General features: G+C 40.2%; 1 protein-coding gene across 2 annotated transcripts in view; it reads left to right on the top strand.

Annotated features, from left to right (window-relative positions):
• The first annotated feature begins 738 nt into the window (after window positions 1-738).
• The window catches only part of LOC127423068 (myocardin-like), a 160,845-nt gene continuing 144,380 nt past the window's right edge, over window positions 739-17,203 (top strand). The window contains exons 1-2 of one of the 2 annotated variants that reach the window (XM_051667087.1): window positions 739-850; window positions 7,385-7,654. The gene's annotated coding sequence lies outside the window, so the exon portion shown is untranslated. Of the gene's footprint in view, window positions 851-6,867; window positions 6,955-7,384; window positions 7,655-17,203 lie in introns of those variants that run through there. The other variant, XM_051667088.1, reaches the window with a different exon arrangement.

Here is a 17,203-nt window from a genome sequence, read left to right as displayed (position 1 = left end):
CATAAAGAGGAATGGAAACGTCATTTACAACACAACAAGGTTGTTCAAACAAAATATAAAAGTGATACGGTTGAATCGTCAGCGTGTGAAACAGCAGGCCTGTGAGACACGTCTTTTTCAAAAAGTTTGACTGAAAAGGGTCAAAGGCATGTGATATGCAAGATGCAAGCAGAAAGTTTGTTTGTTGCTCTCTGTTTTGTGGAGTCTCCAGTCACTTTGCAGATCCTCTAGGGGTTTGTCTTTTTGAGTTACTGCCCACAAATTCCTACGAGTTGAAGTAACAATATTGTTTTGTCTCAAGCTTCCTTGAAACTTCAACAGATGACTCAAAGAGTACTGGAGAAGATGAATATTGCTGAACATTTTTAGGGCTGGAGTTGTTTTAGGACGAGGAGTTCTCTTTGTGTTTATTAAATGCTCTAACCAAGGGGTTGCTCTGTATGTTTTTGAATCGTAGGAGTGGTTTTGACATGACATTTCTCCTGTTCCTGTTGTTTGTAGCTTGCTAGCCTTCTTAGCATTGTTTATTCTTATTCATATACTGTATGTTCATCGTTTTATCCTTAGCCATTTTACCGTGTGCTTCGGGTTTTTCTGCTTTTCTACTGTTTCATCTGTGTGTATCTGCACACACTTGTTTCTCTCATTTCTTTTCTTTTCTTTTCTTTTTTCTGCTTTTTTCCAATTGTCTTCATCTCGCTTCTCGACTGTGTGCATTTGTTTTCTCCACTGTGTTTTACACTGATTATTGCATTAATCTCAAACATCTGCTGATTAGGAACCACATCGATCTCAAACTCTCGCCGCACAAGAACAACCATAACAACAACAACAACAACAAACAATTGCTGTAAGTCATGGCATCCACTCATGTTATTGCTTCCTGCATTGCATGTCACATTTTTACTATAGCTTCTTCCGTCAGCAGTGAGGGGTTCACTGCTTTTATCAATGTGATAAATGTATGGAATTAGTCAGGCTGACGGAGAAGGTTATTGAGCAAGAGGCACGCATCTGAACACTAGTGGAGGTCAGTGAGAAAGAGAAGCCGGTAGATACTGTTTCAGATATGGGTAGAACATCGAGCAACACACACTCTTTGGTTCTGGCTCTAGAGCCCCGCAGCAGGGCGATTGGGTGAAGTCTCGGCGGCATACTCGCTCAGCAAAGTGACACCACTCTCCAATTCCTGTTAGGGTTTCCAGTTGATTCTCCCTACTCAGTAATGCACCCACTGAGAATAATGTTGAAAGAGCCCTAATAATTCGTGATTCTATTGTAAGGAATGTGGAAATAGAGACTCCAGCCAACATTGTTAAATGCATTTCAGGGGCTCGGGCATCTGACATCAGATCAAATTTACAAGTGCTGGCTAATGCTAAACATAGATTTTCTAAAATTGTTATTCATGTCGGCACTAATGATGTCCGGCTTTGCCAGTCAGAGATCACTAGAGATAATGTTAAAGAGGTGTGTGAACAGGGGTCTGGGTAGCTCAGCGAGTACTGACATTGACTACCACCCCTGGAGTCACGAGTTCGAATCCAGGGCACGCTGAGTGACTCCAGCCAGGTATCCTAAGCAACCAAATTGCCCGGTTGCTAGGGAGGGTACAATCACATGGGGTAACCTCCTCATGGTCGCTATAGTGTTATTACATATAATGTAATGTATAATGTCACTATAGTGGTTCTCACTCTCGGTGGGGCACGTGGTGAGTTGTGCATGGATGCCATGGAGAATAGCGTGGGCCTCCACACGCTCTACATATCTGCGGTAATGCGCTCAACAAGCCACATGATAAGATGCGTGGATTGATGGTCTCAGACACAGAGGCAACTGAGATTTGTCCTCCGCCACCCAGATTGAGGCGAGTCACTACACCACCACGAGGACTTAAAGCGCATTGGGAATTGGGCATTCCAAACTGGGGAGAAAAGGGGAGTAAAAAAGAGGTGTGTGAACTTGCAAAAACGATGTCAGACACTGTAATATGCTTGGGCCCCCTCCCTACTCATTGTGGTGACAAGGTTTATAGTAGATTAGTGTCACTGAACGGCTGAATGTCTGAGTGGTGTCTGGAGAATAGCATAGGATTTATAGACAATTGGAAGAGTTTTTGGGGTAGACCTGACCTGCTAAAGAAAGACAGTCTCCTCTCTAGTAATTTGCCTCATAGTCTTAATAATGATAGTAACTGATTAACTGGGGCCCAGGTCAGGAAGCAGACAAACTGGTTAATCCAAATGTCTGCTAGCTGCCTTGAGACATCACATAGGTCACATAAACAACAACACATAGAGACTGTATCACCTAGATATCATATAGAGACTGTGTCTGTTCCCCAAACTACCAAACACAAAACTCTTACTAAATAATTTAGATAAAATGTGATTAAGGTCAAACTTGAAAAAAAAAAGAAGAAAAAAAAAAAAAAAATATATATATATATATATATATATATATATATATATATATATTTGAATTTAAACATCATATAAAGGTAGGGCTACTAAACATTAGATGCCAGATCCAGCTCCGTTCCTGCTTGGTGTTGGACTCCACTGCTAATTGTCGCTGAGAGATGATGACAGACTACAGCCGGTGCTAGCCAGACATCCCTTCAGTTTTTTGACTTCAGAGCATGAATTGATGCCAACTCCTACTGTAAGACATCGGATACTTCATATGCCACTGCCTGAACCTTGGATTTAGGATAAACCCCACCGAACCTCACCGAAATGACCTGCAGGTTGAACTGCGATGCACCTCATCATTTATCTCTGCCTGCATCACCTTTGTCTATTGATGGACTACACTCTTGAAATGGAATACATAGACTATAATTTAATTGCCAACAAAAGCCTTCATCAGCCAACTAACAAAGGACAGTGCATCTATGTAAACTTCTGCAGATAATCCAGGATGGACTTCAAAGACATTAGTCATTAATCTTAAATTAAGTTCATAAAAAAATATTGTATTTTTAAAACACTGGACCTTAACGCTTACTTTATTTACTAATTTAAAACAATGACTTGCACTGCACACAAATAACTAATATTGGCATTATATTCATGTTGTTTAGCCAGAGGGGAACTGGCCCCCACAGTGAGCCTGGTTTCTCCCAAGGTTATTTTTATCCATTAACGTCATGGTTACTTGTGTAACCTCCGTTCCCTGATGGAGGGAACGAGAAGTTGTGTCGATGTAGTGACACTAGGGGTCACTCTTGGGAGCCCGAGACACCTCTGGTCTTTGATAAAAGGCCAATGAAAATTGGTGAGTGGTATTTGCATGCCACTCCCCTGGACATACGGGTATAAAAGGAGCTGGTATGCAACCACTCATTCAGGTTTTATGCTGAGGAGCCGATATAAGGTCCGGCCATTTCAGCGGGTAGTTCAGCGTTGTGGCAGGAGGGACACAATGTCTTGTGCCCTCCATCAGGCAATGGAGGTTACACAAGTAACCATGTCTTTCCCTATCTGTTACTCACTCGATGTTGTGTCGATGTAGTGACACTAGGGGTCCCAATATGAAATGCCACAATTGGCTGAACTGTGTTATGTGAACTGCCTCATAGCCAGCACACCAGGTTGACACGTAACCTCCCCCAACATAGTTATGAGTGTCGAACTGCCCTTTGGGGACAAGTCGACTACCCAAAGATAGAGACAGGCTCAACCCAGTCGTGGCCTCTTTTCCCCTTCTCTATTTTCCACTCCCTAAAAAAGAAGGGGGATTATCCGACTGGGCCACCAGGTCTAGTCGGGGGGGTGTCACTCCCAAGGGGAAGACACCGCGGAGACCACACCTCGCCCAAAGAGAGGTGGGATATTTAAGTGGAAAAATACATCACATGGTCTTTCCAACCATATGGAGAGTCTTCAAGGTAGACCCTACCCAATGGGAGAGGAGTTACTACAAACATGGAGACTGGGGCAGAGGGGCTCTGCCCAAGGAAGACGCAGTTTGCCAACAGGGAAATGAATTAGCGGAAGATATATATCGCATGGGGTTAGCCTTACAGGGAACCACCACATGCGGAGCACCTACCCCAGAACAGGACTCTTAGTTAGCACGTGTACTGGGCCGGCAGCGAGTCTCTCCGAACACTCGACTGCCACAGGGCTCGGAGGAAGTCAACCAGGGAACAAAGCTTGTGAACACTACAGGGAATTAATGGTGCATGTCTTCAGCTCAAAAGGAGGTGGAAGGTGCTATGTGCAAGCGATACACCCGACCGGCTATCCCGGGCTTATCCGCTTGTATTGCGTGCCACTACCTGGGACGAAACCGGTTCCACCCGGAGGTTATAGAACCTTGCAAAGGTGTTGGGTGTTGCCCAGCCTGCTGCTCTGCAAATGTCTGTTAGAGAGGCACCCCTGGCCAGGGCCCAGGAAGCCGCTACTCCCTTGGTAGAATGGGCTCGTAGCCCTACTGGGGGCGGCATGTCCTGGGCGTGATATGCCGTAGTTATGGCGTCAATGAGCCAGTGGGTGATCCTCTGCTTGGAGACAGCGCTTCCTTTCCGCTGTGCACCAAAGCAGACAAAGAGCTGCTCAGAGAGACTAAAGCTCTGCGTGCGATCCAAATAGATGCGTAAAGCGCACACCGGACACAGAAACAACAGGGCTGGGTCTGCCTCCTCCTGGGACAGCGCTTGCAGGTTCACCACCTGGTCCCTAAAAGGGGTGGTGGGAACCTTGGGCACATAGCCCGGTTGGGGTCTCAGGATCACGTGAGAGTAACCCGGACCGAACTCCAGGCACGTTTCGCTGACAGAGAATGCTTGCAGTTCTCCTACCCTCTTGATGGAAGTGAGCGCAGTCAGGAGGGCAGTCTTCAAGGAGAGTGCCTTAAGCTTGGCTGACTGCAAAGGCTCAAAGGGGGCTCTCTGTAGACCCTGAAGAACTACTGAGAGGTCCCATGAGGGAATGAGGCGCGGTCTGGAGGGATTCAGCCTCCTGTCACCTCTTAGGAACCTGATGATCAGGTCGTGCTTCCCTAAGGACTTATCGTCGACTGCATCATGGTATGCTGCTATGGCAGCAACGTACACCTTCAAGGTGGAAGGGGACAGCCTCCCTGCCAACCTGCACATCTCTGGGGGTCTTCCCATCGGGAAGAACACCACTTAGTGAACAGACACCACTTAAAGGCATACAGGCGCCTCGTAGAGGGGGCCCTAGCCTGAGTGATCGTGTCTACCACCGCTTAGGTCTTCCGCATCCCGTCCAGGGGCCAGACATGGAGATTCCAGAGGTCTGGTCGTGGGTGCCAGAGGGTGCCCCGTCCCTGTGAAAGAAGGTCCTTCCTCAGGGGAATTCGCCAAGGGGGGCTGTCGCGAGGAGCGTGAGGTCTGAGAACCACGTCTGGGTGGGCCAGTAGGGTGCTACCAGGACGACCTGCTCCTCATCCTCCCTGACCTTGCACAGGGTCTGTGCAAGTAGGCTCACTGGGGGAAATGCATATTTGCATAGGCCAGGTGGCCAGCTGTGTGCCAGCACATCTATGCGGAGGGGAGCCTCGGTGAGGGCGTACCAGAGCGGGCAGTGGGAGGATTCTTGGGAGGCGAACAGGTCCACCTGTGCCCATCCAAATCGACTCCAAATCAGCTGGACCACCTGAGGGTGGAGTCTCCACTCTCCCCTGAGGGTAACCTGCCATGACAGTGCGTCCGCTGTAGTGTTGAGGTTGCCCGGGATGTGAGTGGCTCGCAGCGACTTGAAGTGCTGCTGTCTCCAGAGGAGGAGACAGCGGGCGAGTTGTGACATACAACGAGAGCGCAGACCGCCTTGGCGGTTGACATATGCTACCGTTACCGTGTTGTCTGTTCCAACTAACACGTGCTTGCCCTGGATCAACGGCCTAAACTGGCTGCGTGCCCATTGCAAACAGCGCCCCAGCCCGTTTTGGAGGCGTCTTTTGACCACGACGCACCTGGAGACCAGTTCTAGAGGAACACCTGCCCGTAGAAACGAGAGGTCGGTCCAAGGGCTGAAAAGACGGTGTCTGGGGAGTGGCATGCAAATACCACTCGCCAGTTTTCATTGGCCTTTTATCAAAGACCAGAGGTGTCTCGGGCTCCCAAGAGTGACCCCTAGTGTCACTACATCGACACAATGTCGAGTGAGTGACAGATAGGGAACTAACATCTTATGGAGTTTTGTGTTCACCTTCAGCTTGCTCACAGGGGTTCTAAATACAGTTATTATTTAATTATTTAATTTATATACACATTTTACAATCATATTTAATCAAACTACACAGTGATCACTGTAGGACATTATAGATATTACAGTTTCATTTTTAATTTTTTTTAATGCATGATTTCCTGTAAAGTTGCTTTGAAATGATGTGTTGTGAAAAGGCTATACAAATAAAAATGACTTGACTTGACTAATGGGTTACTTTGATAAAACGAGTTTGAATTGAGAAGTGAAGGATAAATCTATGAGGCGCCAAACCAAGAATACAGATTTCTGCACACCTTCCATGTCTAGGGACTGATATACTGTTACAGTCTCAGGCGATTACGCCCCCTGACCTTAAAAAAAGGGGTTACAGTGAGTTTTGAACTCACAAATTTTCACACTGAAAGTCAGAAATAGACCAGAACATCTCATTTCTGACTTGGGGCTGAGCCCCCCTTAAGACTGAAATCCTACAATCGCCCCTGTTGACACTCTAGCAACTTTTATAATATACAGTTGATGTACTAATGTCACAATAAACATACTCTTTTTTTCCCCTTCTTTTTTTTAAGAGCTTGACACCCGCAATGTGACTTGACCACTTCCCCCTGCCTACAGTGAAATACAGCTCTGACATTTCCCTCTTATCTCTGTCTCTGAATACAAACTCACACACAATACACACATCAACAGTCAGGCACAGATACTGTATAGCTGCGTATTGAGAGAGTTTCTCGTCAGTGTGTTCCAAATTGTGAGTTTCATGCTACGGTTTATTCATTTAAAGCTTTGCCATTATCAGTGGTAAATCAGCCATGCATATTTCTAAAATCACATTTGAATGGTCTTGTTTGCCCTTTGGGTTTCTGCTGGTAATGTTGTTCTCTTTCAAACTATGCTAGCACACAATGATCAGCATAAAATATGGGCTTCAATTATGCAGTTGCAGAACTCAATGGCAAAACATCTGTTTCCTCAAACTGTAGTGTATCAAGATTAATCTGTACCATGTGAGGCACTGTCAATTAATTTTTTACAGTCATACAGTGCATAGTAAACTGGATTATTTAGGAGTGCAATCTTTTATTTTTGTTTTGTTTTGTTTTGTTTGTTTTTGCTAGAATTAGCTCAAAATGTATATGCACTTATAGAACATTAACCCAAACATTTTGTTTTCATCACAGATGCATACTTCTGCTTTGAAACTCTCCAAAACCTCTCACACAGTGATGTGGAACCTCAGATGATGTAGTCATAGCTGCAAGACAAGTACTGAGAATTACACAATTCAAGAGCACTGTGTTGACAACATGACAGAAAGTATGGTCTGACTACTACACATTAATTTCACATCGTCATCCTGTTCTGCTGAGGAACACATTCACTGGCTACCTGACCAACCTTTCCTGACATGACAATACCAAAAGCTTCTGTGATTCCTTGAAATTTCTCAGGTATGACTTTGTTACATTACATTTGAATGCATGGCTTGACTGTACTTGACTCATCTGTGTCCCTGCATGTTGATCATACACACTGAAGAATTTAATGCATGTTCATGCATTTGCTTTTTAAAATTTTCTGATCATATGGTTATTTTCCCTTTAAAGAGTTTAAACTCTTGTGTTATTAGGCTGTTTTCCACTGCTGTGCCACTACCAGCCCAATGTCTGAATGTGTTTGAAACAGACAAATCTCAAAAAATGTGTACCTTGTAACAGCTGTCTTTAGTGTTGTCCCGTTTCAAACGGATCGCCCAAAATGCATCTTAAAATTACGAAAACAAAATTAATTCACAAACTCACGCAAAGTTTATGAAAAAATGAAAAACATGAAAAAATGGCTAGCATCTGTTTTTGTGTTTATTTGTACTTATTTGCAAGCTGAGGGTTTTGATAGCAAGCTGGTTTGAAATCCATTGTAGCGTCTGCGACTTGTCGGGGCATGCTACAGGAGTGCGCACACTACACGACCATTGGTTGCGAGATTTGAGACTTCTCGTCGCGATCAGTTGCCAACTCAAGAGTTGTGTAGTGTGCACTAGGCTTTATCCTGAGAAAATTTATCTTTACAATTAATAACTTGTTAAAGGCATAGTTACCCAAAAATGATAATTCTCTCATCATTTACTCATCCTTATGCCGTCTCAAACTTGTATGATGTTCTTTCTTCTGTGGAACTCAAATGAAGATATTTTGATGGAGATCTGTAGTCTATTTGTCCATACATTGCAAGTCAACAGTGTCCAACACTTTCAAGCTCTATAAGGGACATAAAAGCAGCATAAAGGTATTCTGTGAGTCGAGTAATTTAATTTATGTCTTCTGATGCGATACAATCGGTTTTAGGTAGGAAAAAGACCAAATGTAACTCCTATTTCACTATAAATCTTGACATTTGCAGTTAGCATAGGGCGATCATAATTTGAAGCTTCTTTACACTTCTTCATGCTCTGTGCTCTGCACCTTCGTCAAGGCATTAAGGGTGAGTAAATGATGAGAGAATTAAAATTTTGGGGTGAACTATCTATTTAATGGACCCTTTTCACATACCCGGTTTTGGAATGCGGAAGTAAACGATAGCAGGGTAGACGTGTATGGCGATGAATGGGATACCACAGCAAATATAATTTTTGCTTACCTATTTGCTCTAACAACAAAAGAAAAAAAATCCACTATTACGCTTTTACAGCTTTTTAAAAAAAAAAAAAAAAAAAAAAAGAATAATAAAAATAATATAGAGAGTGGTGGATCACAGCAGTTAGAAGTGAGAAAGAGGTCACATTTTCTGTCACTCCCTCAGCAGCTGTATTAGAAACCTCATCGCAGCTGTGTTTACTTGTTTTTTAAAACTAATTCCAGGGTAATATAATACAGTGCATAATGTTATTAATTTATACTAAATAATATACAAATTGCAAATATGAAAAAGAAGCTGGATTTACGCTGCCAAATAAGGCATAAATGTGTCATCAGTCTGTGAAAATGGTCCATACCTCTTGAGAGTAATATTTAATGTGGAGAATATAAAATCAGGCATCAAAGAAAATATGTGGTAATCAACATCAGGAAACCTTAACATATGAAACAAGTTTATTCTGCTACTATGCACATAATGTTTTAGTCGTTACTGTAGATCGGGTCTGGTTCATCGCAAGTTTTATGACAGGGATTAAAGAGGATTATGTTCATCTAAAATAATTTCACCTTGAGGAAAAATACCTGAGACAATTTTACAATTCAGTGAATAAGACAAAATGTCTCATCACATACACATACTCCTCATCATTTGTTTCAGTTTGATGTATTTTCAGTTTGTGTTAAGCAAGGGGGTGCATTGGTGGAAGGTGCCTAACAGGGGCATCATCAGCCTACAAGGTACAAAGCAGGGCACCTTAGGTATATTGTGAGCAAGGAGCAGCTTCCTATAGGGATTTCTTTCTTGTTTTAAAATGTTGTTGAAACAGTTGCATATTAAAAATGGGTTTTTATTTTCTTGCTACATATGAACCCCTCTGCCCACATTTTACCTCACCCTCTTTAAAACATTGCCAGCAACTCTCTTGAAAAACAAAATTCAAATTTGAGTCTTGCAAGAATAATTTAGCAGTACGTATGGGGAAAAAGTGCTATTGGTTTGGTAACATTATAGGATTATTAGATCAGCTCTATGGTTTGAAGTAATATGCTTAGGTGAGTGGTCAGTAGATGAAACATCTGCTTATAGTCAAAGGCACAACTTTGCTACCCTCGAACATGCTGTAAATATTTTGATAACAGAATGCACTATAAACAACATCACTCTGTTTGCATATGATAGTGAGCTTACTTCGAGATAAAGAATGTTAAGAGATGCACCATGGAAGAGCAGATGTAGTTTTTCCAAGTTAGATAAGTGTCCTTTTACTGTAAGTGGGCCTTTTGATTCTGGAATATGACACTCATTTCAAGTATATTTTCTTTTTTTATTCAGGGTGAAGGTTGGGGTGGGGGTGGAGGTGATCAGATAGCTGGACCATGCACAGTTTATTATGATTTATTTAGTTTATCAGAATTGAGCTGTATCCTTCATCTGGTTCGCACCCTTCAGGCTCCGAAAGCATGCAGATGTTTTCAATCCATTCACTTGAAAGACATTAGTTTACTAATTGCATTTGCATAAACATTTCGTGTTTTCTTATTTATCATGCATATTTCCATAAGTGGCTTTCATAGTTTATGTTCAGTGGCCATGAAGTGCGAACATGTGCAGCTACGTTGGCTGGTTTCTCCAACAATCATGCAATTACTGAAATCTAATATTTAGAATTACTGGGTAAGTGCCTTAATTTTCAATTATCTGATTGTTTATTTGAATGATTACTGGAACATTTCGTAATGCTTCAGTAGTTATCAACAGTTTTGTAAGTTGGACTGTTTTGTTGCATATTTTATGTATTAATTTAAATATTTGACTGGATAATATTTAACTGTATGATGATAATCTCACCATAACATGGCTGATGTTGGGGGGATTTCTGTTTGTCTGTGCTGAGATGTATTGAAAACACATCCACACAATAAACTCATTTGTGAAAAACAAATTAACTAATCATGAGGACATAACAGATGATGCAAATTGAAACCATCAACAACAAATCCTGAACATGTGCTCAGCAATCATAGACTGGACATGATAGTTAAAGGTCTATTGAATATATCTCTATATCTCTTATTTCAAAGCTTTTAAAGAAGTGGTTCTCAACTGGTGGGTTGCAGGTCTGTTCTGATAGGGCCGTAGCCTACATATGGCTGTACATAGTGACTAACCTTAATGCTTAATAAAGCACCTAAAACTGTCGTAAATGTAGTCAATGAATCCTGTATGTGATATACCAAGTCTTTTGATCAAATCATTGAAAAAAGTCCATAAACAGCACTGAAATCCAATATGATGGCTACATTAAAAATACCAAACCTCATTTGTTCTTGTGCATCTCGTGACCAAACATCATGACATCATGTCGCAAGAGCCAATGAGAAAGCAATTAAAACATTTATATGTTTGATTTTAAGGACACTGAGAGCTGGCAATCCACTCCATAATTTTGTCTATATTAGTCCATATCTGTTTGTTTGTTTCAGTATGATCTGTATATGGTCAAAGATGTTGTACCTTTTATGAGCTAGATATATGATATAATCCGACATATCTAAGGTCAGATGTTGTCAAGAGGACCTGTTCAAAACATAATAAATTATTTGCAACAAAGACTAGTTTAATTGCTCTGACCTCAGACCTCTTGACTGTCCATGACTCATTGTACCCCTGCAAGTTTCTGGCAGTTCTCGTAGCTTAAGTACAATGTCATTGCTGACCACTAGGATTAATAACTGTTGTGGCAACAAATGACCTCAAGGTTCAGTGGCTTAGATGATATTTCCTGTCGAATGCCACTTGGTTCCTTTGTGGCCACAGTTGTGGCTGAATAATTTGCAGTGCAGAGAAAGATAATTAAGTTACTGTTCTGTTCTGTCGGTTTCTGAGTATCTCAGTGTCAAAAAGGACATGGTTCAGAGAGGAAGCCTTAAGGTTAACTTTGAAGACAGAAACATCCTACAGGTATTAGACACACGCTTTATACATAAATGTAACATTTGCGGTAACACTTTGCTAGTCTTAGCCTTAGATGCCGTGCCTACAGAACGCCCACAGTCTATACGGTGACTGTCTAATGCATACAGTATAATACACAAAACAGGAAAGCACTTTCTCAGTCTATTAAGCTCTAATCTGATTGGCTGGCTTTACGCAATTTCCACAAGATTCGCCACTGAAGAGGTGGGGGATGGGAACAACTGTGTACACCTAGTGGATCAACCCAGATAGCAAATGTACATCTAAGAGATGTCTGTTTTAGAAATTTTCATCTGAAAAGCATCACAGTCTAATTATCATCTGCTAAACTTCATCAGGGACACAATTTTGTAAAAAGAAGAGAGGAGGAGAAAAAAAAAGAGAAAAATCGAGGTATGCAACTAGTTATTCATGGAACAGTTTTTCAGCTAGCGGTTAAGATATTAGCTAGATAACATTTGCAATCTTAGAAATTCAGTCCTCACAAATCCATAGCTAGCTACCTATTATGTTTATCCTAGGCTATGTTCAGACTGGCAGAAAAAGATAACATGTAAAACGTTTATGCTTAAAACATTAATGTCCATGTATACATAAGTCAGGCATATGAGGTATCATTTGAAAGCTTAGAATCTGAACTTTTCACTTCTGCATTTGTTACACAAAATAAGGCCTTAAAAATAACAAAACAAATGTGTCGCATATTAATGCCCCCTAGAGGTCATTGGGTAGAAATATTTATATGAAAATAAAAGTCTTTCACATAGCACCTAACTGGACAAGTCATATATCAAATGAAAGCCCTCATTCTCAGGAATGTGACTTAACAGTTTATTTTGTTGTCCTAATATCACAGTTGGAAAGATTTTCAAAAGTATTGCTATGTGAAAAATTATTATGTCAAAAAAATAAAAAAATAAATGAATAATAATAATGCTCCGATCACTGCAAAGCCCCAAATAGCTAAAAATTTAGATCTGCTTTTACCTTAGGCAGTTTTCTAAAAAATGAGCAGTGTGGGCTTGCTTGGGTGAATATAGCAATGTTATATCTTAGATGTCCACAACAAAATATGCCATTCAGCAGGAAAAGTATGCTTAACAAATCATTAGAAAAATATTACTATTGATAAAATGTTATAAATCATCGCAAAGGGGAGGATTTCAGCTTTCTAATGACACTTAGATTGAGCTTCTAGTCCACTCAAAGGCCGAGATATTCAATGAAATACCTAGGGTGGTGCATGAACTAAACATTAGACTGAATGTCTATGGACAAGTACATCTTTGAGGGCTAAAATGCTTTAGAGTGCCACCTACATTTCAGATGTGTAAATCATATCATCATTCTAATCTAATGCATCACCATCTCAGCTGTATCCCGTATAAAACTGAATTTAACAAAAAAAAAAAAAAAAAAATTATTAAAACATACTGGGAATGTTATTTAACCTTTATTTCGTTCACAGAATTATAGGCCAAAGTTTAACAAATTCAAGTTTGTCGAACAAAAAGACATTAATATATCATATTTTTGTTTGGTGATTTATTAATTTAATTTACTTAATTTTATTTAATCCAGAGAATGTTGCTAAAGTCAACTAAACAATAATTTAATATAGACTTGGGCTAATGTAAGTGTTTCAATAAAGCATGTTGAAGCTTTTTTATTTTATTATAAGTTTTATGTATTTATTTTTAATTTAATACATCTTATGCCTAGAGATAGGTATTGTTTGAAAACACACTGAAATAATTTTACAATGAAGCAGTAATTGAGTGCATATTTTGCCATGGAGTGAACAGAGCAGGGTTTGTCTTATTAGTTAGAGGGGAGCAAGTGGGGAGAGAAATGGACAACCAGGAGTCTCTACAGAGAGTAAACTGGAAAGCAGTTACAGAAATAAATCAATTTACAACCAGTGTGTTCAGCTTTGGATACTGCACTCATGAAAAACAGCAAAACTTTCATTGCTAAAGTCTCAGAACCTGTGCACATTAGTGGCGTTACTATGACAACCAACGTGGATGTGCCAGCAAAACTGACAGCAGTCGGAACAGAAAAACATTATTCATGTACATAGTAAGTTAATAATTTCAATGGTTTTCAATGGTTTTTGGCGCCCCGGGGTCAAAATGGTCAAAAACGGCCCTGACTTTCTGCACCTTAGAAATAGGATAAGCTGTATGGTGGAAACAGATTTGATTTTTAGGTTAATGCTCAAGTTTTAAATGAACAAAACCTACCTCCCTACCCTAAACCTTAAACCTAAATCTAACCGATAGTGTCCTAAAAACTAAATGTGAGATGAAAAACACAGTTGCTGAAGCAACTACATCATTTTGTGATGTTTCTTTGATGCTTTCGGCTCACGCGTGCTCTTCAGTACTCTTACACCTGTCCTTTGCATCACAAGCGCAACACTCTCAGTTGAGCTACTGCACAGTTAAACTGAATCTGTCATATTACCTGTGATTTGTGTGAAAGGAATAGAGGTCATTGTTGTTGTAGCACCACTAGAGTTCATTTCACCAGGAAACTGCTGTGATAGGCACAAGCCATGTAAAAATCATTTTTGAAATATTTTAGTAACATGTTTCTATGATACCTGTTTTTTTTTTTTTTTTGTTGTTTTTTCTGGGGTGTGGGACAGTTGGGGGCTCCTGATGCCTGATCTCGCCTAGGGTACCATGTGAATCAGGACAATTAGGGTATGGACAACATGTTTGTGGTGAGCAGGGTGGAGCCGAGTGGCGTCTGGGCAGAGCGAGGCCGGTAAGATAAGTGGCGAATGACTTGCACCTGCGCGCCACACCGGCCTCGTGTTCCAGCGAGGGGAGGCAGGAGTATTTAAGGAGAAGAGACAGTGGCAGATGGGGAGAGATGCACGAAGCCTGTCTGCGTTCTTGTGTGTGTTTTATGATTTGACATAGCTGGCTGAAAAGCAGTACATGTTTTTGTTTCTTTACACACTGAAAAGTGTCATTAAATGTCTATGTGTTTGTCAAGCTGGTCTCAGCTTCCTCCTTTTCCATGTTAATTGTTACAATGTTACAGCTTAACACACCAGTAGTTCTAAGATTGTTTTAATAAAGACTGTGTGAACAGCAGTTTGTTATGTCTGTTATCTGTGATTTGTTTAATTAGAGACAGAGTCCAGCTTGGGTTGCAGGGTTAGATCTTGGCACAGTGTCAAGAACAATGGAACCAAATGAGCAAATTAAATCAAATTACACATGTTTACAAGCACATCACCAAAAAGTGTATGTGCATTTTGTGCAAAGTGCAAATTTTGTGACATTACACTGTGTGTTAAAGTTTATGTCTGTTGATGCTGTCTGATATACTGTATGCTTGCAAACAGTCACTGTCATCAGAGAGCGGTTTAGAAAAATATTCAATACACCATTTTGTGGGCATTTCCCACTAAACTATTTAGTAGCTCTTATCACATGGGAACAAGCATGCTTATCTGATGATATCAGTCTATTCAAGCAAGAGCACAGTTTCCAAAGTATTCCAAAAGTCAGTATTTTTTTTTAAGTCAGTAAATTTTTAGGATACTTTCAGGGCTAATAAATAAATAAGACAATAGGAGACTTTCACCAATAAAAATGCTCAAATTGTACTGTTTATGCATGAATTTTTACTCATTCTTCCATAAAGCTATTAAGCAAGGGATTAATAAAATAAAATCTATAATGACAGCTTGTCATCTTTGTCATTCAATGCAATAAAATGTTGGAAAAGTGTTTTGAGGGATCAAATGGTCAGGCCTAGTTTGGAATACATAAACATGAAAGGTAATCGCATTGAACTCTGATTATGATGATTGTCACATACAATGATGGCCCTCAAAGCTGGCAAAGTCCTACTTCATTTCCTACTGGTTATTTAGCAGTCTCATTTTCTAAGTCAAAACAAGCACTCATATTGCATAATGGACCCTGGCATGTGAATCTATTGAACTATATTGAGTTTCCTGTGAACTGTGGGACTGGCGGTTCCTCCTATCAAAAGTGTGAGCTGTTGCTGTTGGCATGTGGATGTACTGACAGCACTTATGTGAACTTGATGACATTAATGATGTGAACGGTCTTATCGTGCTGCTTATCGTAAGTATAAGAGCAATCACACCAGCTATTAGGCTACTTGGCTACCAAACGTTGTTGTTTACATGCCTATGGCTAACCAGAGTTGATGAATGTTGATAGCATCGCAAATCCAGAAAGACAAAGATAACACTGAAAAAAGCCTAGGGAAGTGTCTTTGTTTGGGGCTTCGGCTTAAAGCTGAAGTATGTAACTTTTTCTCTGTTAAAATAATTTCTCCTATCCAAGCTTAATGCAGAGACATCTGTAAGTAAGCCATTCACAGGTTAATTTTCTCAAAAACTGTAAGCACTGTGCTATGAAAATTCCTCTGTTTTTTTTTTGTTTGTTTTTATTTTGAGTGACCCATCTATCAACAGTTTTCCTGAGCAACCACTGGGCGGCGCCATGATGATTCTAATTGCCTGTTTTCTGTTCCTGGTCTCGAGACGCAATATAAAACAAACTGAAACGAGCAATTCACACAGAGAACAACAAATATTTAAGTGTTATTTCAGCTCAACTTGTGCAGTTGTTGGCTGTCATAACAACTCAAAGTAGTTAATGATATCAACGTAAATAACCTCGGACCATCACTTCATGTCATCTCGACTCTATGAAGTATTGGCGCTATAGATTCCCATGTTTTTTGACAACTTCTACAAATTGAATACTTTACCCGCTGATGCAGGTGAAAACACTGCAGACCGAAAATTGAAAACAGGTGAACCGTGGAATACTTCCACGTTCAGGAAAAAGGTGGATACAAACAAAATAACATTGACTCACCCAATAACGTAAGTTGGGGGCGGGACTATCTCTTTGTTTGACCAACGGCAGTCAAGGGGCGTATTCGGAAAGCTGTTTTCAGTATTTTTTAGTATTTTTTCCATTTGATGATGCTAAAAATGACATACTACAGCTTTAAATGTAAAGTGTGTAATTTTTGCACGAACCAGTTGGAATTGCAAAAATAATGAACTTAAATGTATCTCAAACACAGTGTTGGGTAAGTTACTCAAAATAAGTAATCCACTATAAATTGTGAATTACTTATTTTAAATATAATCAGATTAATTTAATGATTACTTAATCTAAAAAGAAATCACATTACTAATTATTTTACTTTTTAGTTACTTTCTAAATCATTTTTCCTAGAAAGGTTTTTGGTTTTCTGCTCAAATTTAACATGCCTACATTTCCTCGTCATTTGTTGCTGCATACCCTTCAGCTGTCACAGAAATTTTAACAGATGTAGATAGAACTGATATTTTAAAAGTATTATACATATTACTT

The sequence above is a fragment of the Myxocyprinus asiaticus genome, chromosome 32, assembly GCF_019703515.2.
Source record: "Myxocyprinus asiaticus isolate MX2 ecotype Aquarium Trade chromosome 32, UBuf_Myxa_2, whole genome shotgun sequence".
In the NCBI taxonomy this organism is placed as follows: Eukaryota; Metazoa; Chordata; class Actinopteri; order Cypriniformes; family Catostomidae; genus Myxocyprinus; species Myxocyprinus asiaticus.
Note: the sequence above shows the minus strand (reverse complement) of the source record. Positions and strands in the feature narration are given on the sequence as shown.